We start from the raw sequence: 23,604 nt of genomic DNA, 5'->3' as shown, positions 1-23,604 counted from the left end.
TAGAAATCTGAATAAAATCTGTAGGTTAGATAGCACTATTATACCAACTGTAACTTAGTTTGGAGAAATGTACCATGTTTATGCAAGATAATAACATTGGGGGAGCTGGGTGAGGAGCATGTGGGAACTCTCCATACTATATTTGCATCCTCCCGCAAATCTGAAATTATCTTAAAATAAAGAGGTTTTTTTAATGTTACCTCATACTTACAGAGATGCTTTTTTGAAATTATTATTACTACGAAAAAGCAAGTTAATTGGCTCGCATACTCATTATGTGTTTATCATCTGAAAACATGTAGCGGGTACAACAACAAAAAGCCTAGATTAGTGGATTGCCAGCAAAGATCAGCCTCACACCCTACAATAAGCAAACATGAGCTTACAGCCGTTCCCACGTTACCGCCTGGCCATTGCACGGAAAGGGAATGAAGTGCCAGGAGATAAAATTGATTTTTTGCTCCTTCTGCTAGATAATAATGCCTAACATCTATCTTACTTTTAAGATCAAGGCAGGAACTAAGACACAGCCTAGAGGGAAAAAAATATCAAAATCAATATCATGCATTATATCCTAGCCACATATGATTCATGCTAAAGTTAATACAATGGATATAGGACAGAGGTAGTAATATCAATTTAGAATTATTTTTCAAGATTAGCGTTTGCGATAATTTCCGTGTGCCAAGGTTATGTTTCTGCTACATTAAAAAGTGTGTGTGTGTGTGTGTGTGTGTGTGTGTGTGTGTGTAAAATGTGTGTGGGGAGAGGGGGATATTAGAAATGCCTGTGTCAGAGCCTGCGTCTCAAACTGATAGGATTCTTCTCAGCATGCTTGCATTTTAGATGGAAATAATACAATGATAATGTTCAGAGTGAGGTTTAGAATTTTTGAACACTAAACGTGCTTTCTATATTCAAAGACAGAGATGAAACCCCTTCTTGGTATCACAGTTTGCAAACTTTCAGAAATGTGACTATAAGTTCTTATTTTGAAGTTCATGTTTCAAGTACAATGCAAACCTAAAATTCTTAGTAATAACTGCTAATACGCATTGAGTACTTACTACATGCAAAGCACTGTGCTGAGGGCTCATGGACTTCTTGCTAATAAAATAATGCCTTAAAAAATTATTAGCACCCCATTTGTTACATGAGATGCCAAGTTTTAGAGAGGTAAAGTAAATACTAAAAGTTAAACAGCCAGTAAGTGGTGATCTGTGGTTCAAACTTGGGCTAAATGCAGAATCCACCCTCAAAATCACCCTGTCGCACAGTACTGTTTTCCCAGTTTAAATAATTTAATTATAATGCCAGAATTTCTTCACTTCTAAAATAATAAACAAAATTGTTAGTACTTGAATAGAGTTTTTTTTCTCTACGAGACAAAGTTTTTAGTTCCCAGCATTAAAAAAAAAAAAGAAAGAAAGTAAATGTTTACGTCATAAAAAGGAAAAGAAGAAAAGTTGAGCATTGCACTGGGAAGAAGAAACTTCAGAGCTAGATGGTACAGAAGGGACAGCCAACAAAGGCATGGGGATAAACTTTGCCGGGCTGCACCATTCACAGAGACCTGATGATGCTGTGTCAGTAGTGCAAATATTAGAGAGAGAGAATGCAGAACAAATGAGTCCTTGAGGCCGCAGAGAACAATAGGGATCCTGGCAGGCATGCGGCACTGAAGCTGCAAGCAGGGACAAAACAAAGCCCTACCCCACGCACAGAGAGGAAGTATGAGCAGGGACGGCCACCACCAACACTAAGGCTGGCTCCACCGTGCAAACAGTTACGAGTAAAAAAGGGGAAAAAAAAAAGTGCCATATTCTGAGTCGGGCTGGGCATGGGTTTCTTCTTCTGATGCCCAAAGTGTTATACTTGCAAACTGAGGCTTATCGAGAGGGTCACGGATGCCTCCAGTGAGGAGGTGGTTTGGACAACAGGGGGCTCGGCGATTGCACACCGGGGTGGCAGTAAGGTGAGTCCCACGCTGCATCACTCTGGACCCCAAGGAGGAGGCCAACCTACCTCCTAAGGAGAAGATTTTCAACAAAAAGTAATAAAAGAAATGTCAGAAGAAATGCAATGAAAGGGAAAAGAATGCCTCCTGACAAAGCGGCCCCAGCAGGACAAGTGTCTGCGAGTGTGACATCCAGGGCTGGCCGTTATGGGCCAGCCAGTGCCTCCGCGTGATAGAGGACAAGGAACCAGAGCTTTACCTAAGGAAGGTCAAGTTTGGGAAGGCAAAAACCCTTCCTCCTTCTCACCTTAGCTCCTATGATAAAGGTGCTTATTATTTAGTAATTATTAAATATAATTACTAAAGCATTCAGGCGCTGAGAAATGATCGCAGAAAGTTGAAGTCTTCGTTTGCCACTTAACCTCTAAAACCCTCCATTTCCTGCACAAATTAGCTGTCTGGTCAGCTGGCACATGGAAGAATCTATGTCCACGTCTCCAGAGTGGCCACATCTATCATTCTGAAGGCTAATAATCCTTAGCTTGCTTAAAGAGAGTAAGGGAAAACAGGTTCCTTCCCCTTTAAGCTTGGAGTGCTCCTTGGCAAATGATTTTAGTTCTATTATGTGCTATGTGACGTTTTATGTGACAAGGATCCCAAAAAGGGCTGAAGAGGGGAAATGCATCCTCCAAAGGCAAGCAATCAGTCGAGAATGATTCCAGTGCAGCATGAACCCCTCTGTCTCAATACTGTTATTTATAGCAGCACTTTGGTTGAAATCCCCAGGCGGCTTCTCTTTCTGTGGAACTGGAAGTGAGAAGTGCTTCAGGGAGAGGCCTTGCAGGCACCTCAGTGCTGCTGGAAGATGAGCACAGACAGCTCTGAACGGTGTCAAAGCCCCCATCTGGGTACCCAGTGTGGAGACATCATCGGCTTCTCTGCCCGGTCCGGATATGAATGTGTGGAATTTGCTACACACATGTCAGCTTTTCCTCTGGAAAAGGAAGGCGAGCCCGTGGGGAGTGATGATGATGATGTGTGTGTGTGTGTGTGTGTGTGTGTGTGAGCTGATGAAACAAAATTCTAGTCAGTCTTTTTGGACTTTTTTTCACTGGTCTCCAAACGCTCTTGCTCTTCCTTATATTATCTTGATGATGGATACGTCTCACCTCTTTCAATATGGTGCTTTGCTATTATTGCTGTCCCTGTGGTGGCCACTAATTGTTAAGTGGAGGGCACACTGCAGTTAGATTCCATTCCCATGGGAGGAAAATGGGCTTCAGGATCACACAGACACAGGCTCAGAGGCTGAGCCTACCCTGCTACCAGTGACAGGTGCTGAGCACCTATGGGTCGGGCACTGAAATAGCTGCTTGTGCAAGGCTCTTCTGACACTTAACGCTGTGATGAGCATAACAGAGGGCCCCTGAGTAAATACCCCCTGCGATGTGGAGTCAAGGGCCATGAAGCAAAGGAAACTGGGCTGAAGGGTGGCAGGGAAATTTGGCTGAGAAGATGACACTTGAACAGAACTTGATGAGAAGGAGGGAGCTACACAGACTTTGGAGGGAAGGGAAGGGGAGGGGGCACTGGCCATGTGAAGCAAAGGGTAAGTGCAGGGGCCACGAATGGGAGTGTCCTCTTGAAGAGTGGAAAGGCCAGTACCTATGAGGAGATGGAGCTAGAGGATTGTGCACAAGACTGAGTCACCTTGATAAATGATCGCCTCTAAGCCTTAGCATTCAACTAAATATGGGACTAATAATGCTTGGGACTAACCAGATCCTTGGGGTTAGTATAAGGGCTAGAGCAAAATTTTCCAAGAGGTTTATTATACATCTGGTCAAAGTAGGGAGCCAGTTATTCTCCGTTTTCACGCTCTCCCTCTCTGCCCCTCTGTGCCTGGCTCTAGCCCAGGGAGCCCAACCATTATGAACGACGCCACCCAGGTTCCTCTGTGGGCCTGCTCAGAGGCCAGGAAGAGAGAGGTTGAAACATTTCCTTTCCACTTAATTCCTGCTTTGGTGTTACATTTCTTTCAATAGCTGCATTTCCCTAAGAGCATAGCTTCATGGTATTGTAATTGATTGGTTGATTGATTGATTGCTTGATATTGTGATTTATAATAAGAAATATATATTCAGTCTTCACCCCATTCCTGGCACAGAATTCCTAAAACCCTTGGAATGTTCTAAGTGATGAGAGAGATAAAGGTGTCCCTCATTAGGAATAACAAGCCCCTTTCAACTGCACCTGATTTTATGTCAATTGGGTGACTTTTGGGAAGTCCCTAGGTCACCTAGGGATGGGGGCTGGTTCCCAGGAGAACCACCCATGTCATTGGAGAATTGGAACTTTCTTTCTTTCTTTTAAGATTTTATTTATTTATTTAGAGAGCTTGAGTGGGGGGAGGGGCATAGGGAGAGGGAGATGGAGAATCTCAAGCCGACTTCATGCTGAGCATGGAGCCTGATGCAGGGCTCAATCCCAGGACGCTGAGATCATGACCTGAGCCAAAATCAAAAGTTGAATGTTTAACTGATAAGCCACCCAGGTGCCTCTGGAACTTTGTTTCCTACCCCCCTGACCTCAAGGAGGGGTAAGACCCTGGAGATTGAACCAATCTTAATGATTTAATCAATCACATCTATGGAATGAAGCCTCCATAAAAATTCAAAAGGATGGGGTTCAGAGAGCTTCTAGGTTGGTGAACATGTGGAAATTTGGAGAGTAGTGGCATACCTAGAGACAGTGTGGTAGTTCCTCAAATTTTCCCCATACCTTGCCCTATTTATCTCCTCCATTGGGCTGTTGCTGGGTTATATTCTTTTATACTAAGCTGGTAATCTAGTACATAAACTGTTTTCACGTACTGTGAGCCACTCTAGAAAATTAACAGAACCTGAAGAGAGGGTTGTGGGGATCTCTGATTTATGGCCAGTCTGTCAGAAGGCCAGATAACAACCCAGACTGGAGACTGGCATCTGAAGTGGGAGGAAACAGGCAGTCTCGTGGGGCTGAGCCCTTAACTTGTGGGATCTGATGTTATCTCCAGGTAAATAGTGTCAGAATTGAGTTAAATTGTAGAATGTCCAGCTCGTGTCGCAGAATCCTTCATGTGTGGAAAACCCACATATATGGTGTCAGGGATGAGGTAGTGTTGTAGAAAGTATTGAGAGTAGAGGAGACACACAGTAGTGTGTTTCTCTTCTTGCATTAGCCCCTTACAGGAAATTCTTCCTCCATGGGTCCAGTTGTCCTGGGCTCTTTCAACATTCTTTCCTCTCTGTGTCCTTTCAGCCTTATGGCTGGCAATGGTTGTCTGAGGTTGGTTGTCTCCCGCTATAGCACCATCCCTCATTTCTCTGCTTTTTGTTTTTCTAACTATGACCTGGCCCCTGGTGGTAGTGCAGTCATTAAAGTTTCTCAGTCTGAACCATTTGACCTAAATTCTGCTCCTTGCTAGGACCAGACTGATAGAGAAGTACTCAATAAATATTATTATCATTGCTGCTGCTGCCCTTGTTATTTATATTCTTCTCACCAACACACTCAACCCACATGCAAACTATAATCGTACCAGATTGTAGCTATTACCACAAGTCATGAATCCCCTAGAACATGGTGCATGGGAGAAAAAACTAATCTCCCCTTTATTATTCTAGGTTCTTGGCTGAGACCCACCTGTAATTAAACACCAATTATCAGGAGAAAAACAAAAAAGTTTAATAAAATGTATACTTTCTATGTACATGGAAAACGGAGTTAACTCCTCCAACTGGCCCAAGCCACCACCTTAAAGTAGGGATGGGAGCCTTAGGGTAGGTTTTCAGGTAAGGTCCAGTAAACAACATTGTTATGTAGATCTTGGATGTGGACATCTCCATCCGGAAGAGTTTCTAGATATTTAATCATCCTGATAGGAGAGGGAGATACCTTTGCCAACGAGGATTTCCCGTATAAATGTAAATGCCTCTAACAAAAGCATAAATTTCAGAACCTCTGTGTCTGCTGCTTTTTAAAAATAATCAGCCTAAAATAATCCTTATGCCAAAGAGGCATATTTTGGCATGGCAAATTCTGATCCCCTTCCATAGTCACACCCAGAATACTGAGGTATTCGGTATTTTTAGGGAAAAACCAAAACACTGAGACCAAAGACGAGCAGAATACAGACCTTCGAATTTCTTCCAGTCTGTACTAGTTTTCCTGTGACTGTTAGAGCAAGTTACTACAAACTGCGCGGCTTCAAAACAGAAATTCATTCATTCTCTCAGTTCTGAAGGCCCTAAGCCTGAAATGAAGGAAGGATAGTCAGAAGAAAGGCAGGCAGAGACAAGGGGCCCCGCCTAAAAGGAAACCACGCTTAAAGGAATTTTACACCGCGGGGAAGGAGCCCTCCACCCTTTCCCAGTGAACAACTACCTGATAGGTAGATGAGCACGTGGACAAAAACCTGATTGGGTGACGGGCACACGGAGGGTTAATCAGATTAAAACGACCCGCCCACAAGCCCACAAAACCCCCTAGACTTAGAAACTCCGGGGGTAAGTTTCTCGGTCCTCTTCGGGAACTCTGGGCTGCTATCATGCAGTCAGCTTTGCTTTGCTCCCCACCACTCTAAGTCCGGTCCACCTCTTCATTCTCGAAGCAGCGATGTGACCAAGAACTGCGGTTCACCAAAGGAAAAAAAAATAATCCTGCCACGAAGTCAAAGGGCAGGCAGGGCCACAGTCTCTCCAGAGGCTCTAGAGGTGAAACTTCCCTTGCCTTTTTCAGCTCTGGTGGCTCCAGGCATTCTTTGGCTTGTGGCCACGTTGCCTTTTCCTCTTTGTCTTCTCTCCTGTGTGTCTTTCTTACAAGGATACACCTGATTCCATTTAAACCCACCCAGATAATCCAGGATAAAGCTCTTTCTCTCAAGATCTTTGACTTAATGCCAGCTTGTGTTAGATAAAGAAACACTAGTAGATTCCAGAGATTAGAAATGTGGACCTATCTTTGGAGGGGAGAGGGTCACTGTTTACCCCGGGACACAAGTCCTCCTTTGTTTTCTATTTTTAGCTGCTCTAATATGGCACAACCTTCTCTCATTTTCCAGCCTTTTTCCTTTGTGCCTTTCCTTGCATTCTAGTCGTGTGTGTTTTTCCTCCATTAGAATCTAGTTAACCGAATGACTTTTTTCCTTTCTTCTACAATTTCTCCAAAACTGAGTAGCCCTACTCATTGAACCCACTGAAGGTTCATTTTATGTCTTTTGCCCCAAACAGTTTTGCCTAGCAATATCAAAGATTCTCAAACATTTCCTAGAATTTTCCTTGCAGAAAAAAGAACCTGAAGGAAAACTGGTTCATTTTATCACCTGGAGAATTAAACACATGGAAGTTCAGGGACTCTAGGACGTTCGTGTCTATCATCACCTGTGAAAAGCAACACGTTCAACTTATCTTTGACAATATTTAAGTCTGATCTTTGTCAGGAGCCATAGTCATACAAAGTTCTGAAGACTTATCTATTAGACCATAAAGAGTAATAACATATTTCATCATAATGAAGAAAGAGGAACTTTCCTAAATGTCTGTACTTCTATTCTGAAGTACCTACTTGATAGCCTTTGTTTATTTTCAACCACACGATGAAAAATTCAGGTACTGTGCTGTGGTGAAAAGAGAAGGATCTCATTTTTAGCGTTCCCTCGGCGGCGAAGAAGGCAATGGGGTCAGTTCAGCTATGAACTTTTTGGATCTCCGTCTCCTGTCCAGTTAAATGTGAGCAAGCATGGAAGCTGTCCATTTTTCTCTCAAATGAAAAGCTTTTATTCAATTCTGACCTCAGTGTGAATGGTGTTTCCCAAACTGACTAGCTGATGCTTTCCTGGATGGAATGTTTTTATAAAAGTTCAAAATATTAAAATGTACTAATAGTGATATTTTAAAAGCAACCTAAAAACAAAGCAAAACAAAACACTACTATCTTCAGGCCCACATTTGTAAATTACTCCAGGTCTTCCTTAAGAATTCAAAGGAGACCGAGATTGTTTGTTTCCTCTCCTCTGGCCCCATTTCGACCTCCCACTGTGCACGGTAGGGGTGAAGAAGCACCAGAAAAGAGAAGAAAAAATAAACCAGATGATCAATCAGAAGACTGAAGGTTTTTTGTTTTTTTCTTTAACCCAGAAACCCTGGTGCTAATTATTCTGCCACCCTTCCCACAGGTTGTGCAGGGATAATCGGTGAGCAAAACCTAACACTGTAAGTTCAAAAAGAAGGAGGAGGAGGAGGAGGAGGAGGAGGAGGAGGAGGAGGAGGAGGGGGAGAAGGAGAAGAAGAGGAGGATCTTTTTGAAAGTCTCTTTATGATTTCGGTCTCACCTGTCTGTCGGACATTTTTCCATGTCTCTAATCCAGCATGCTTCTTTACAACTCCTTTTGAATATGCCCTCGACTTTCTTATTTCAGTTTTGTCTGTTCATTATTCCCGATGGCACCTGTTGCAAGAGCTGCCTGTTACTTCAGTAGAACCCAGAAAAGGGCCCTCCTCCTACAAGTTTTGAAAATAACAGCTCTACTAATGCTAAACCTTTAGTGAGACTACCCATATCCTTCTGGGTTTAAAGCACTGTCATGGTAATTTCTCTACAGAAAACAGGTTTAAAACTGAGAAAGTCTGAAGTCTAATCTTGATTTGGCTTTTGCTGTGGAAGTGGCAGCCCTGGGGAAGTTATTTCACTCTCCTACATTCCTATTTTAAAACTGCAACGACTGTATTTCTCTCTTTCACACATAAGATTATTAAATAAATGGATTCAGTTATGGACTGACCGAGGCCAGGGAAAATGTAGAAGGTGAGAGGGTAACATTTTAAATTGCTATCATCCTTGGCCGGCGCGGACCGGCAGACTCTTTCCCTCCTTGTGTTACCAGCAGATAGAGGATATAGGAGATACGGAACAGACAGCTGTGCTCTAAACTATAGTTCAAACACCCCAAGGGGCCTGCTTCCCAACTCGGGAGAGATCGTCTTAATTCTGGAGACCTAGTGTGCTATGGAAGCTGATCACTGTTTATTTTGACGTGGCTGACAAACTATTTCTAGAGTCGGGAAAGGTATTTGTATCCCTGAGTTGAGTTTGTGGACACATAAGGCATCAGCCTGACACAGAACTTAGAATACTGCTGGGGGTAGGGTGTGTACTCCATAGAATTTATCACTTTTTATTTTATTTTATTTTTTTAGATTTTATTTATTTGTCAGGGAGAAAGAGCACAAGCAGGGGGAGCGGCAGGCGGAGGGAGAAGCAGGTCCCTGCCGAGCAAGGAGCCCGATGCTGGACTGGGTCCATCATGACCTGAGCCGAAGGCAGAGGCTTCCCTGAGCCTCTGAGCCATCCAGGCGTCCCCATTTTATTTTAAATTCATTATGCATCTGGTTTCCTTGGTTGCCAGTAAGGTCTTGCCTTCCTACTCGCTGAGTGTGCATGTTGTGCCAAATAATAACAGTTTTACCTGGAAACAGTACAGACAACAATGTAAAATCAAGACTCCCCCCAAGTGTAAAAGGAACCATGCACCCTTGTGGAGGATTTTATTCAACTCTTGGTTAATGAGGGAACCGGTAAGATATTAAGATCAGTTTAAAGAGTTTGCGTGGATCTAGGCATTTATAGTGAATCTAACAGAGGAACATTAGGATAAGATTAATAAATTAGGTACAAAACTGTCCTATAGAGCAATAAGCCGTAACTTTGGGACTAACTTTTTACTAGACAAAATTTTTTTGGATCTCTACTGGATAAAAATCTCCATGTCAGTACATAACCTCACTAAATCGAAATTTTAAACAATAGTAAACAGGGCCTTGGGCAGGTCCATTCTCCTATATAACATATGCCACTTACCAAGTATAAATATATTTTTCTCTAAACAAATATAACTTCAGAAAAAATATTTTAAAAGGATAATGAGATGTATGTGTGGTTGTTCAATATACATTAGTTTTAACTGTCTCTAAAGATTCAGGAGTTGAAGATCCTTATTCGTTGAAACTTTGGTAAGTCAAGTAGAGTTCTCTTTCTCCCCAAATAAATAAACCCTTTTGTTGCAATAATCTCTTTTGTTTTATTTAAACAAATTTGAGCTGGGATTTGTTACGTTAGCTACGAGCACGGTCCTCACTGGTAACAAATCAGAGCTCTAGGGAATAGCTATTTGAGTTCACCGAATTCTAGTATTTGATTCATTTCAATGGATCTTTCCTATTAGAAACAATTCACTTACTTCAAAGACATTACTTTGACCAGTAGTTTCTAATGCATAGGGCTAATTAACTCCACGCAGACACCATCATACCTTGGAGATTCATATTCTCTCTAGAGAATGAATATAGGAATTTTGTGCTTCTAATTAACAATTGTCAATGCCCCAGTTCCTCCCAACTGTATAAAGGAGGTGAAGAGAATCTAGGTGAGCTAAGCTTTTGTCTACTTGTCTTCATTTTTGAATTGCAAGAGCTTGCCCCTTTCCTTTTGGTAATATGCATATGTCTGTTGCTTCCTGGACTTTAATGCAAACACAGGAATGAGAAACATTTCCCAACTTTTACTTGTCAGGGGTTACAGGGGGTCACAAGTCTTCAGTGTCTTTTATCAAGGAGAACACTTCCTTTCTCCCTGTCTCCCTTACTTCATCACATGCTTGCTTCATAGCTCATTGTCCAGATATCAAAGAGAGGACGATCATAAGGAAACAATTACCTTCCCATGACAAGGGGTTAAAAAGCTTTATACTGTTAAAAATGAGGGTAAACATGAACAATTACTCAAAATAAATTGCGATGCAAGTTTATTAATCTCTACTCTCCGCAAAGAGCTATAAGCTTCTGCAAACTACCTAAATAGAGGATGCTAATTAGCTTCAACAGCACAATAAATTCCAGGACCAGAGTAACTCAAACTCTTCTCTTTAGACCCAGCTACTCTGTTCAAGGAGGCCTCGGTTTGTGCCCTGCAGCAGGCGCACTGCTCCTGAGGCAACATTATAAACCAACCCTTATTTCTTTGACCGAGCTGCTCTGCGAAGTCATTTGCAATCCATTTTCTTTTAATTGGAAACAAATTAGTACTGTCTGGAGAGAACAATGTGAACATTGAACCACAATCTTTTGGTGGAGCACGCCAGAAACAGTGTGCACAATTTTTTTTTTTTAACAGTTCCTTTTTAGCTACGACTTTTGAGCCTCCTATTATTTTATGTGGCCTCTAGGGTTCCACTGTAAGCAAGCCATTAATGCTAATGTGAAAATCTTGCAATGTTTGGAATAAATTAAGCACAGGCTATACCCTCATTATTCTACAGGTATTACCATTTTGCTCCTTACGTTGTGAGCGGGGAGGTTAACTGGAAACTTTTTTAATCATCTGATAGACATTAAGCTGAAAGAATCCCCGTCTAAGCCCATTGTTTAAACTCTGTTTAGTAAACAGACTGCACACAGCTAACTGGTCTGACTTCCCTTTGAAATGAGTATATAAATAAAAGGCCACCACTGCTGTGTATAGTTCCATTTATGAGGCTTATAACCACAGGCTCATGCTGTCATTAAGTACAGTACGTGTGCTTTGGAAGTTAGTGTGCTGAGGATAAATGTCAATTACAGCCCACGGGACAGAAGATGAGTCAACTACCTACTGTCTTCAGGAAGATCATGATCACTTTATAGCTTCTCTAACTCAAGGGCTATTTTTAAAAGGAAGATGGGGTTAGGTAAGAGATCAAAAGCCCTCATTTACGTAAAGCTGAACTCTTCCAGGGATGGCCCCCAGACCCCTGGCACTAGAATTACCAGAAGTCCTTGCTAGATAACCACATTCCTAACCCTAATGTTACCCTTGACCTTCTGAATCAACATGACTGGGTGTCAGACACCAGATTCTGCATTCTTAAGCACCCTTGGGTGATTCTGAGTCACACGAAATTTAAAGAACCACTGGGAGATGTCTTTATCTCACTCTACCCTCCCTAAACATATGCCCCTGGGTCTTACGTCATCTCCCCACATACCCTGGGGACAAGGAGGTGACGGTACTGTCATGTTTGAAAAATATGTTTAAGTACACCTTTAAGACAAACGAAGCTTAAGCCACTTCTATCTACTAAGCTACAATTACCAAAGCCAGGTTGGTGAATCATTTAGAAAGGATTAAAAGATTCATCTCTTATGCCAGACAATATTTGAGCTGTCCTACCCAGTACTCTGAATGAATTAACGCCTTTTAGGGGAACGGAATGCAGTAGTAGAAATACTCGTGTGACTCTCACAAATGCTAATTGACAGCTTACTTTGGCAGATGTATCAAAATTCTGAAAGTGCTATTTGAGTTAGCCCGTAGCATGGCTGGCTTTCTGGCCAAGACTTCGGGAGACGTTTGGGTTGCCCAAAGCAGAATGGTGCCATGAACTTCAGGTCACATGCCCCACACGCTCCTTGTTTCCTTTTCTGGAAGCTGCATACTAGGATCTAATGCAACCTACCTCTAGCATGTGAATACTCTAGAACACTGCATTCCTTTTTATTTTGGCCTCAATTTAAGTTTTTGTTGCATCCTTACTATTATAGGCATAATATTTGCTTGTTAAAACTTACTTTGCTAAATTTTCCAAGAAGTTCATGTTCTGAGAGATATAATTGTGATATGTTGTTTTTATTTTATTTTAAAGTGAAGCATGTAAAAAAAAAAGTTTGTCAACTAACCTAGTAAAGTGGATTTCTTCATCATCACCTAGGATACATTTCTTAAAGATTACACATGGTTTGCATTATCTTGTATTGCAGTTATTACCTGAACAAGACACTTTATAAGAAGCTTTTGTGATTTTTTAAAAGATTTTATTTATTTATTTGAGGGAGAGAGAGAGAGAGCTTGAGAGCATGAGCAGGGAGGAAGGGGAGAAGGAGAGGGAGAAGCAGACTCCCCTCTGAGCAGGGAGCCTGATGACATGGGGCTCTATCCCAGGACCCTGAGATCATGACCTGAGCCTAAGGCAGACACTTACCCCACTGAGCCACCCAGGAGCTCCATCTTTTGTGATTTTTAAACAATACTCTTTTCTGATTTTCTGCTATATTTTCAGATACCTAATTGGTTATTTATTCTGGAATATTAGTTCAAAGAAGGTAGCACTGATGATACTGGTTCAGATTTAGGCTTTAAGTACTTAGAAATATAAAGTGACACTGTATATTGAAAGATATACATAAAACATAAAAAATCCATGACTTATGAGGTCAACAAAGGACCTAATTCAATCACCGTAATCACTAGTAAAGTAAAAGAGCAGACACAACCGGTTTCTTTCAGAAGGTGGGGCAAGATTTGCTTAATGTGTCTATAACTGCTTTTGTGAAACAGTCTCTAAGGGAAAACCGTTCATGAATGGTAAGAATGCTTTCATTTCTGCATTCTACAAACAGAGGGGTGTGGCCCCTTGTTTTCTGGACTTGACTTTGAAACTCCTCCTTGGAGATAATTAGAAAGTCTCTACTTTCCACCAATATGTTTCAGATGAACCATGACAATAATTCCTAAGTAAACATGATTAGTAATTGCAGGGATCATAAAGATGTATCTTGAATTCTCTTAATCATACTTGAACCTAATGCCTGAATTAAAGAATGATATGTGGGTAAAGAAGAGAGAGAATTGAATCGGTGCTATTACGTTATTGCTATGAATTGAGCCCACTAAGATTACAGTCAAAATCCAAAAAGTTCCATTTCTTGTCAATAACACAAAAATAAGGTATTTGGATGATGAGATTTTATACACACTTAATGTAAATCAGATTATCTTAAAGAGGAATTCTGTTACTTATTTTTGATAGAAATCCCCATTAAAGTAAAATATTCTGTTTGGGAAGCAGATCCTTGTCATTAATAGGTTTTGAAAATGTAAAGCAGAAGGACCACATTAAAAAAATAAATAAGAGTGGCAGGAAATGCCATTTATCCTTATTGCCACTGAACTGGCTTTGCCAAACAAAAAGATTATGGTGATTTTAAAAATGACTCTCAAAAGAGACTTTATACTAAATTTTTATGACTTGGCATATTACAATCATGAATGGGCAGAACAATCTCTTTCATAAATTTTCTTTTCCTTGGTGCTTGGTTTCCCAATTTGAAAAGAAAAGGAACAACCAACCATCAGGAAGTGAAAGACCTAAACCGTTGCCCTGAAATGTATTTGTGTTCTTCCTGGGTCATGATCTCTCTCTACTTGAGGGAGCTCAGGGCTCCACGTTTCCCAACCCCTGCCTTGTCATCCTCCAGGAGAAGACCCAGCTCTCATAATGTTGGGTGCCAGGTTTTCAAATACCGTCTGTTTTCTTTCCCATGAGTCCAGTAAGTGCTGTCTTATTGAGTCATACGCCCTCCAGAACACAAATAGGACTCATGAACGAGAGTACTCTGATTTCTTTCATGGTGATACTGTAAGGGGGGAAATAAAAATCACACCCTACCTTAGAGGACGCGGCAACTCAACCCCATGAAGTCGAGAGAGACAGTTCTTGATGCAATCACACGAGGCTTTATTGCAGGACCAGTGCGCTGGGGCTCATTTCATAACCCAGGCCGGGGCAGTGGAGAAGAGCCTCGAGCTATGAAAGGGTTAGGTTTTTATGGGGGCTTGTGGGCGTGACCCTCAGGAGACAGTCATTGGGGTGTTTGCAGTTTCTACCCAATCAAGAGTCCAGTTGGCCAGTACAAACTGTCCAATAGGAAATTTTGGCGCGAGGGACTATCAGAGAGCTCCAGAAGATGCAGGGTGGTGGTCTTTCGGAGGGTCTCTCCCTCCACCCAGGAGCTCGATTTATCTGTTTATCTTTCGCAAGCAGGCGTGCACAGAAGCGAGAAGGCGAAGCTGTGGTTAGCATTTTTCCAAGTGGGCCCCTTCCTTAAAGTATTTGGGGCGCCCAAACTTTGCTTAAGGGGATTTTCAGTTATGTTCCTCCACGTATGTTTTCTTGCAACCAAACGACTTCAAATATGTCCTTTCAATACATCCTACTTTCACCAGCTAAGTCATTTCTAGTTCATGGGCGGAAGCTGGTGGACCCAGACTTGCCCAGCCACACACACGCCTAACTCACAAACATCTTTTCTCTCTAATCCTTGCTTTCTTGGCTCTCAGTTTATTGTTGCTGTCAAAAGGAGATAAGCATATGTTTGTCAAGATTACTTCCTGAAAAAGATCCTATTTCAAACTCATTAAATAAATCATGGCTTTGAAAAAATATAAGGCAAAGACTATTTGTGTTTCTCCCTTCCTCTAGAGAGTAGTTTGCATTAGTAGAGCAGTTAATAAAACCACTTTGGTGAAAGTTGTAAGTGATTATATATATATCTTGTGTGATCTATATGATAAAGCCACTTCTATATTACACTTCCTCTCGGTGTCCAGACTTCTCATTATCACTGAATCACAGTACAACCTCCTATCAAGTCTGAAATTTAATTAGAAACATGACTGCTTCCTTATAAGCCCTGAGGTCCAGCTCTTTACTTTTACATCTGATAGTAGCTGCTATTACACTAGCCTATTTCAATTATTTTCAAAGCATTTCAATTGTTAGTTCAAAGGTCTGAATCACCACCACCACCAACAACAAAAAAAATAAATCTACTACGTACCCAGAAATCTACTAGGTGATAAGAGAGGAAAGGCATGTGAAAGATTTATTAATTGACCTTGAGAATGTTAAAATTAAATAAACTATTGACATATTTAAGAGATGGGCTGTGAGGTTTTTCCTCTAAATGCAATTGAATTCTAGAGATTTTATAAATCTGCTTGGTATTCACAAAGTCTGAAGGATTCAACTGAATTTTGAGATACTAGGATTTGGATGCATGGAATCATGGAAGATAGAAAATAGGATATGAGGCAAGGCCTGAATAAACGGAGCATGTATTAGAGGCAGCACCTCCAGCGTAGGTTGGAGACTGCCTGCCTGCAAAGTTTGCGTAGGAAAGACCAAGGAACCAGCTTGAATAGGCATCATACACAAGAACGCATTGCGTTAATGCCTCTGAAAGATAAAGGTGGAGGGTGCAGGAGTAGGCAAGAAAACCTTTTGACCGTTGTAGGTCTGACACCTGAGAAAAAAGAGAGGGAAGGACAGAGTCAGTTAGAAATAGCCCTGACTGCAGTGCACCCCTGAGGAAGTCCCAGCCAGCCTGGTGGGATCTCTGGCCCAAGGACTGCCTGTGGAGTTTGCCTCATTGGCCAGGTCACTGACACTACGGACTGTTAATGTGCAGAAGACGGTCTGGGAGAGCGACCTTGATGTTAATGGGCCTCTGCATGTTGACTCCAACTTACTTTCCCAGACTCCTGAAACACTAATCTCTCCGTACACAAGCAGATTTTGAAATGCTCCTTGCTTTTATGGTTCTAGGCAGGCTGTTTTTACCTAACTGCCAGAAGAAAGATCATGAGTTGGGTGTTGAGCATGTTATATTGAGGTTCCTTATAAACCCAAGAGGAAATGCATGTAAGGTCTTTGGATATACTTATTTGAGTTCAGGGCAAGATCTAGGCTAAATGTTTAGGTCTGAAGGTCGTACATATGGTATCGAAAGCCATTTGTTTAATCAACAAATATATATTGAAATCAACTATGTGCTTGGCAACAACTCTAGGTGCTAAAGATGTGTGGCAGTGAACAGAACAAAAATAAAAACCCTTCCACATGGAACTCATTATTAACTTAGAGGTGGGAGAAGATAAGAAAACATATAAATACATTAGATAATGTGGTGGTTAATTTATGTGTCCACTGGGCTGAACCATGGTGTCTACATATTTGGTCAAACATTACTCTGGATGTTTCTGTGAGGATATTTCTGGATGAAATTAACATTTAAAACAGTGAACTTTGAATAGAGTAGATCATCCTTTATAATGTGTTTGTACCTCATCCAATCAGCTGAAGACCTAAATAGAACAAAAGCCTGACTTCCCCAAGCAGGAAGGAATTCTGTAGCAGATGGCCTTTGGACTTGAACTGCAATATTAGCTCTTCCCTGGATCTTCAGCCTGCCAGCCCACCCTGAAGATTTTGGACTTGCCATCCTCCATAATTGTACAAGCCAATTCCTTAAAATAAGTCTCTCTCTCCCACGCACTCTCTCTATATATATCTATACACATCCTATTGGTTCTCTTTCTCTGGAGAACCCTGACTAATACAGATAGTGATAAGAAAGAAAAGTTAAAACTGGGAAGAGATACAGTGACTATATGAGGTACGTGTATGCGGTGAGGACAGAAGGAAACTCTCCTTAAAGGTGACATTGGCAAAGACCTGAAGGAGATGCTCTCTTCTTAGAGATAAGATCAATTCCTCTAGGGCCGGAGCCGGCCAAACTTTTTCTGCAAAATTCGAGATAGGAAATTTTTTTTGGCTTTGTGGACCATTGGTTTCTGTCACAACTATGCATTTGTGGTTGTAGCACAAAAGCAGTCCTAGAGGAAATGAGTACGTGTGACTGTGTTCCAATAAAACTTTATTTACAGCAAAAGGCAATGGTCAGGATTTGTCCTTCCAGTCATTGTTGCAGACCTTGACTTGGGGAGCTAGTCTAGTGAGAAAAGACAGTTCTGTGTCACACCAGAGGTCACTAATCAAAGAAATTAAGAGGCAGGAGACCAGGAGACCTAGGAGAAAAATCTCGTGAAAGAATAGGGAAAACGGTGGAGGTGATATCTGGAAAACAAGAACATAATGTATTTCAAGAAAGAGGGATTGATCACCTATGTCCAAGGCGGCTAATAAGATCCAGTAAGATGAGAACTACCATTTGATTATTGATTTAACAACATGGCCAATATTTGGTAGGTTGAAACTACATCCTAGTGTAGTAGATAATAAGGTGTACCCCCCAGAGTACATTCTGGGCTGACATGAGTATCTTCTAGCCACTGGGAATATCAGCTGCTTGAGGCTTATAGCTGCATCTCTCAGTGTAATTGTCCTTCGATAGGAAATTTCCTCACCCAATGTTAGACACCAACCTCCCTCTAATGTGGGGACTAAAGCCTGGCCCCTTCACCTTAATCTGGGATCTCTATGAACGTCCAATCCAGCTTCAGAGCTTTCTTATGGGAAGGGCTAAGCCTCATTTGTACTCACATGGTAAATCGGCTTCCCCCTCTGCCCAATCCAGCCTTCCTTCCTTTCTCACACGTGTGTCTCCTGGAGTACTTCCCCAGGAACCCTCTGCATGGGACTCTCTATCTTAGCATCTGCTCCTACTGAACCCTATCTAAGACAGAGTTTACCAGTGGGCCCCCTGCATATTTGCCTATCATCTTGATATAATTGTTAATGGCACCATTTTCACTCTCAGATGTGTCCCACTTTGAGTACTAAACTGTATGGTCACCCTAGTTATAGGTGACCTTCATAAGGGCAGTTTGGTAGGGCCAGGGTAAGGGCCCTGGTCTGACTGGGGTGGAGGCATTTGAAAGGGAGCAATCAGAGGAACGGAGCTGTACACAGAGAGTATAGATATTCTTTAAAACAGTTTTGGCCCAGTGTGGAGCAGAGTAAGTTGGAAGGGGCAGTGCAATCACAAGAAATGTTTGTTAAGATGGGAAAACATAGAGCATATGTTTTTGCTAATAGGAATGATTCAGCAAAGAGGGAAAAGCAAATGCTACAGGTGAGAGAGTGTCCATTAGCAGGAACAGGGTCCTTGAATAGGTAGGTGAATAAGATCTAACCCACAGGTGGAAGAGCTGGTCCAGGATAGGTTCATGGCCAGTTCTCCATCGTTATAGGAGACAAAGTGTTACTTGGTATTAGCATGAGGAGGTAAATAGAAGTAACAAGGACAGTGCTCACATCTTCTTTCTCTGTGAAATAGCAAAAAAGGTATTCATTATAGCACTCGTTGGAAGAGTGCCTGCCATTCAGTCCCTGGCCTGATATTGAGAATTCAATAAGTGTAAGCTCTTATTAATATTCTTAAAAGTAATTCTGTACCTTCTTAGTTTCGGTTTTGTTTTGTTTTGTTTGTTGTTGTTGTTTTTTCAGAACGATACTTTTGTAAAAAAACAAATCGTTTACCAATGCACTGCTCTTGCATAATTCCTCTGGCTGGTCATTCTAATTTGCTTGTTGACTTTCCTTCAGACAAGGAAAGGAAATAACCTTGAGCTTAAATACTTTGGAAACAGACATCTTCTTGCTTGGGACAAGTTGACCTTGAAATCTCAGTCTTAGTGTCCCCATCTATTAAAGAAAAAACCCAAAACAACAAAAAACTGGGTCCTTGTGAATTGTAATATGATTAATTTATGAAAATGGCTTAGCCCAGTGTCTTATACACAGTGGGTATGCTGGCAGAAGGTGGCCAACATCCTTCCCAAAGCCTGTGGTGTTTCCCGAATAGACTGTTGGCTTACATTGAGTTGGTGATCAGCTGAAAGCCCAGGCTTTTTAAATCATGAATTTTTATAGATTTCCCCCACTCAACATATACCAAGTATTATAAACTCAGAATGTTCAAAGTCTGTCTCATTACCATTCTTTCACATCAGTGCCTTTCCTGACTGGTAGGCAGAACAATGCCACTACCTCCCCCTAAACCCCTGTCCTAATCCATAGAATGTATGAATACCATATAGAATATGGCAAAGGAGAATTAAGTTTGCAGATGAAATTAAGGTTGCTAGTCAGCCAATCTTAAAATAAGGAGATTATCTGAGAGAGCTCAGTATCATCAAATAGATCCTTAGAAGAAGGAGGCAGAAGAAGAAAACCAAAGAAGTGAGGCTGTGAGAAGGATTTGGGCAGATTTGGTGGCTCTGAAGATGGAGGAAGGGAGCCATAAGCCAAGGGAAGCAGGCAGCTTCTAGATGCTTTAAAAGGGAAGGGAAAGTATTCTCCTCCTGAGCCTCCAGATAGGAACACAGCCCTGCCGACACTTGGTTCTAGCCCAGTAAGACTGAGACTGTGTCAGACCTGCAACTTTCAGAACTGCAAGATAAATCTGTATTGTTTAAAGCCACCAAATTCATGATAATTTGTTGCAGCACCAGGGGAAACTAATCTACTGATTTTCCTATCGCTGCTCATTACATCTCTAAAATGCAAAAGAGCCAAGAATCAACTGGGGGAATGGGATAGGCTGGTGATGGGTAGTAAGGAGGGCACATATTGCATGGTGCACTGGTGTTATATGCAACTAATGAATCATCGAACTTTACATCAGAAACCAGGGATATACTGTATGGTGACTAACATAATATAATAAAAAAAAAAACATTAAAAATAAATAAATAAATAAATAAATAAATAAATAAATAAATAATAACAAGGACAGAATCTTTATATCTTGCTTTCACTCTCATGTCTAATGAGTTTCCTGGTTATAGCACCCCATTACCTATCGAAGGAAGTCCCTAAACTCACAACTCTCAAGATCCTTGCTAACCCCTGGTTTTTACCACTCTTTTATTCTTGGTGTTTTATTGTCTTAGAATTCCTTTTTCTTTCCTCCCCTCCACTCACCCATCCCTTTCTAAAATTACATATCAAAACCTAGGTCGTATGTGACATTATGTGACTTCTCTGGCATTCTCTGTCCTCACCTGCACTTCTAACATAGATGTATCCACTGACATAGCACGCTGCCACCAATAATACTCACGAAATAAGTGTTGAGTGAATGAAATTTGCTTGAAAGGTTTTTAGAGTTGTGTCCCCAAATCTTTCAAATTAGGTTTCACAAGCTTTAAAGTTTTTCTGATATAAGCCTTGCACCACTATACTAATGATTACCCCCGTGCTTTTCCAGCATGTATTTGATCTGGAAATCTTATTAAATAAGGTGATTTTCAGATCATCTGGTCTATAAGTGGTTAGTCTTAGGCTTGATTCAATACCTTTGTTCAAAGGCTTAAATATTATTCATTTTAGTAGACTCGCAAATAAAAACTAATATAGCAAAAAGAAAGCTGATGTAATCATATGCTTGAAATAAAACTCAGGATTAAAATCCAGAACCATTGGAGTGATAGAGTGGTGGGGGCAGGGGTGGCTGAGCAAATGAACAAAATAACTAAAGTAAGCAAAATAGTGGGACTGATCTCTGTGGAGGTCCATTTTGTTATGGCAGCAACCAAAATGACTTTCTTTCCTTTCCTGTTAGTAAAACTATACCTCCCAGGATGGTAAATAGAAATCCAATTATCATGATTGAGTTTGAATTTGTGGACATTTCCTTCTGTAGCTGCTAATAAACTGAGATGTTAATTTGTGTTCTTCAATATATTTAGCTCAAGTGTGAGATGTAGAATTTCCTGAATTTGGACATCTGAGAGGGGGCATAATTTAGAGTAAATCTAATCACAAGGCAGTTTAAAAGATTGGCTGGATGTACTGTGCTGGGAGCTGAGATTATGTTGCTAATGGCAGATGCCAGGCTTTGTATTTGTCACACCCTTTTGCATAGGGCCCTGGCCCACCTATCTGGTACTATTGGAAAGAGGCGGTAGTTATCCATCATTTCCTTAATTGGTTGATAATTAAGGAAGCCATAGGACAAATGCACTGTTTCATTCCAGGAGCAGATAGCAGGGACTTCAGATAAAAATGGGAACTGAGAACTGGGCTACTCTCCTTCTTCCTCATCAGGAACTGTCTTCTGGAACTCCCCTTCATTTGATCCTTCTATATTTGGATGTAATATCCCAGCAGCGTTAATGAGTAAGTGAACATTAGAGCTCAACCTTTCCTTAGCCAAACCTTTCCCTAATAAAGGTAGCCAATTTGTTCTTCAAGTCGTCATTATCATAACCACTGTCATCATCATCGTCATTGCCATCATTATGATTTACAGAGTATGTATGATGTGCCAGGAACTGTTCTAAAAATTAGCTGAAGTCTGAATGATTTATACTGACAAGGAGTAGATATTAAACCGTGAAGAGGACTGGCTAGCAGCAAACTAGGTACATGACAGGCTCAGGGACATGCTGCCTAGGTTGAGATCCTGGTTTTACCTCTTACTACCAGTTTAAATTGGGAAATCACTTCTTAGTGACTCAGGTTTTTCAGCTGTACAATGGGTGAAGGAATAGAGCCAACCTCATAGACTTAACGGGAGATTAAAAGAATTAAATGCCCAGAATTAAATGTCTGGCACATACTAAGAGTTTAACCGGGACTAGATAATTTTCTTATTGTTACGGGCAGAGACAAAGTCTTATTCATTTTTGTGTCAAGAAAACCTAACAGATTCTTCACATTATGAGAAATGAGTGATACTTTTAAATGGAAGGAAGGAATGACTTGTAAGTGCTTGATAGTTATCAGTTGATTAGAATGGTAGGCACCATATTGGCCCTCCAGAGATGTCCACATCCTAATCCTTGGACCTGTGAATATGTCACCTTACATGATAAAAGGGACTTTGTAAATAGGATTAGGTTAAGGAACTTGTGGGGAGAGCATCTGGTATCATTCAGGCGGGCTTCATGTAATCTCAGAGTCCTTAGGAGAGACAGGCAAGAGGACTACCAAGAGGGGGATGCAATGACAGAATCAGAGCTTGTGTGATGAGCTTGGGAGATGAAGGAAGGGGCCAAGCATGTGGGCAACCTCTAGGAGCTGGAAAAGGCAAGGAAATGGATTCTCCCCTGGAGCCTCCAGAAAGAATTCAGTCCTGCCAACACCTTGATTTTAGGATTTCTTACCTCTAGAATTGTAAGATAATGAACTCATGTTGTTTTAAGCTTTGAAGTTTGTGATAATGTGGTACAGAAGAAACAGGAAACTAATACAATTAGATTTTAGGCATCATGCGAAGATAAAGAGGAGTTAAGAACCACTCACCTCAACTCTTTGGGGGTAACGTTAATCCTCTCGTGACTCTTCTGGCTCAGCTTACTGAAATTAGAGCACCTCATGAAAATCTTTGCATTTAATCGCTGTTTTTTGGCTGGAAAAAAGTATGTGTTGTTGTCTCTTGCTTTTTTGATAGCTGTTTATATTCACACGGACTTACTTCTTTTACTTTAACAATTTATGATGACATTTGAATTTGAGTCTTTATTGTCTTCAAAGAGACTGTTCATTCTGAGAACAAAGGTGCTAGGATAAATGTGGTGTTGATGGTTGGGCAGTTCTCCAGAGATTGGGTTGACAGGAGAAGCCTCAGGGTAGGAGATTTGCTGTGAATGACAAAAAGGAATTTCCAGGGAAAACTTCATTTAGCTGGTAACAGGGTCTGCTTATGAGCAAGTTATAATTTGCAGGTATTTGATAACTGGGCCCCACGCTTACAGGTGTGATTTGGGAATTGGCACGTACCTGCTTGGCAGGATGCCTAACTGAATTGAATTTGTTACCTCAAAAGTATCCCTCAAGAAAGTTATTTAACTCTGGGGATGAATCTTGTGTCTAGGTATGTCTTTAGAATGAATTGCTCAAGAGCCCCGAGTGGTCTGTTTCAGCACGGACCGCATGAACATCAGACCTGTGTTTGACATTGGGCATTTCTCATTGCTGATACAAATGGTCCATAGGACCAAGAACAATGGGCTAAAGGTCATCTGTGGTCCCTATGAGCTCGACTACT

At 41.2% G+C, this 23,604-nt stretch overlaps 1 long non-coding RNA gene across 3 annotated transcripts in view; it reads right to left on the bottom strand.

Moving 5' to 3' along the window:
• LOC103670557 overlaps nt 1–14,800 on the bottom strand; it is a 34,248-nt gene extending 19,448 nt beyond the window's left edge. For 2 of the 3 annotated variants that reach the window (XR_570599.2, XR_005837571.1), the window contains exons 1-2: nt 8,328–8,458; nt 6,135–6,251 (exon numbers count right to left, since the gene is read on the bottom strand). This is a non-coding gene — a long non-coding RNA (uncharacterized LOC103670557). Of the gene's footprint in view, nt 1–6,134; nt 6,252–8,327; nt 8,459–14,474 lie in introns of those variants that run through there. The other variant, XR_570598.2, reaches the window with a different exon arrangement.
• Nucleotides 14,801–23,604: the final 8,804 nt, after the last annotated feature.

This window comes from Ursus maritimus, unplaced genomic scaffold (assembly GCF_017311325.1).
Source record: "Ursus maritimus isolate PB19 unplaced genomic scaffold, ASM1731132v1 scaffold_25, whole genome shotgun sequence".
NCBI classification, from domain to species: Eukaryota; Metazoa; Chordata; class Mammalia; order Carnivora; family Ursidae; genus Ursus; species Ursus maritimus.
This window is presented reverse-complemented; position numbering and strand designations above follow the sequence as displayed.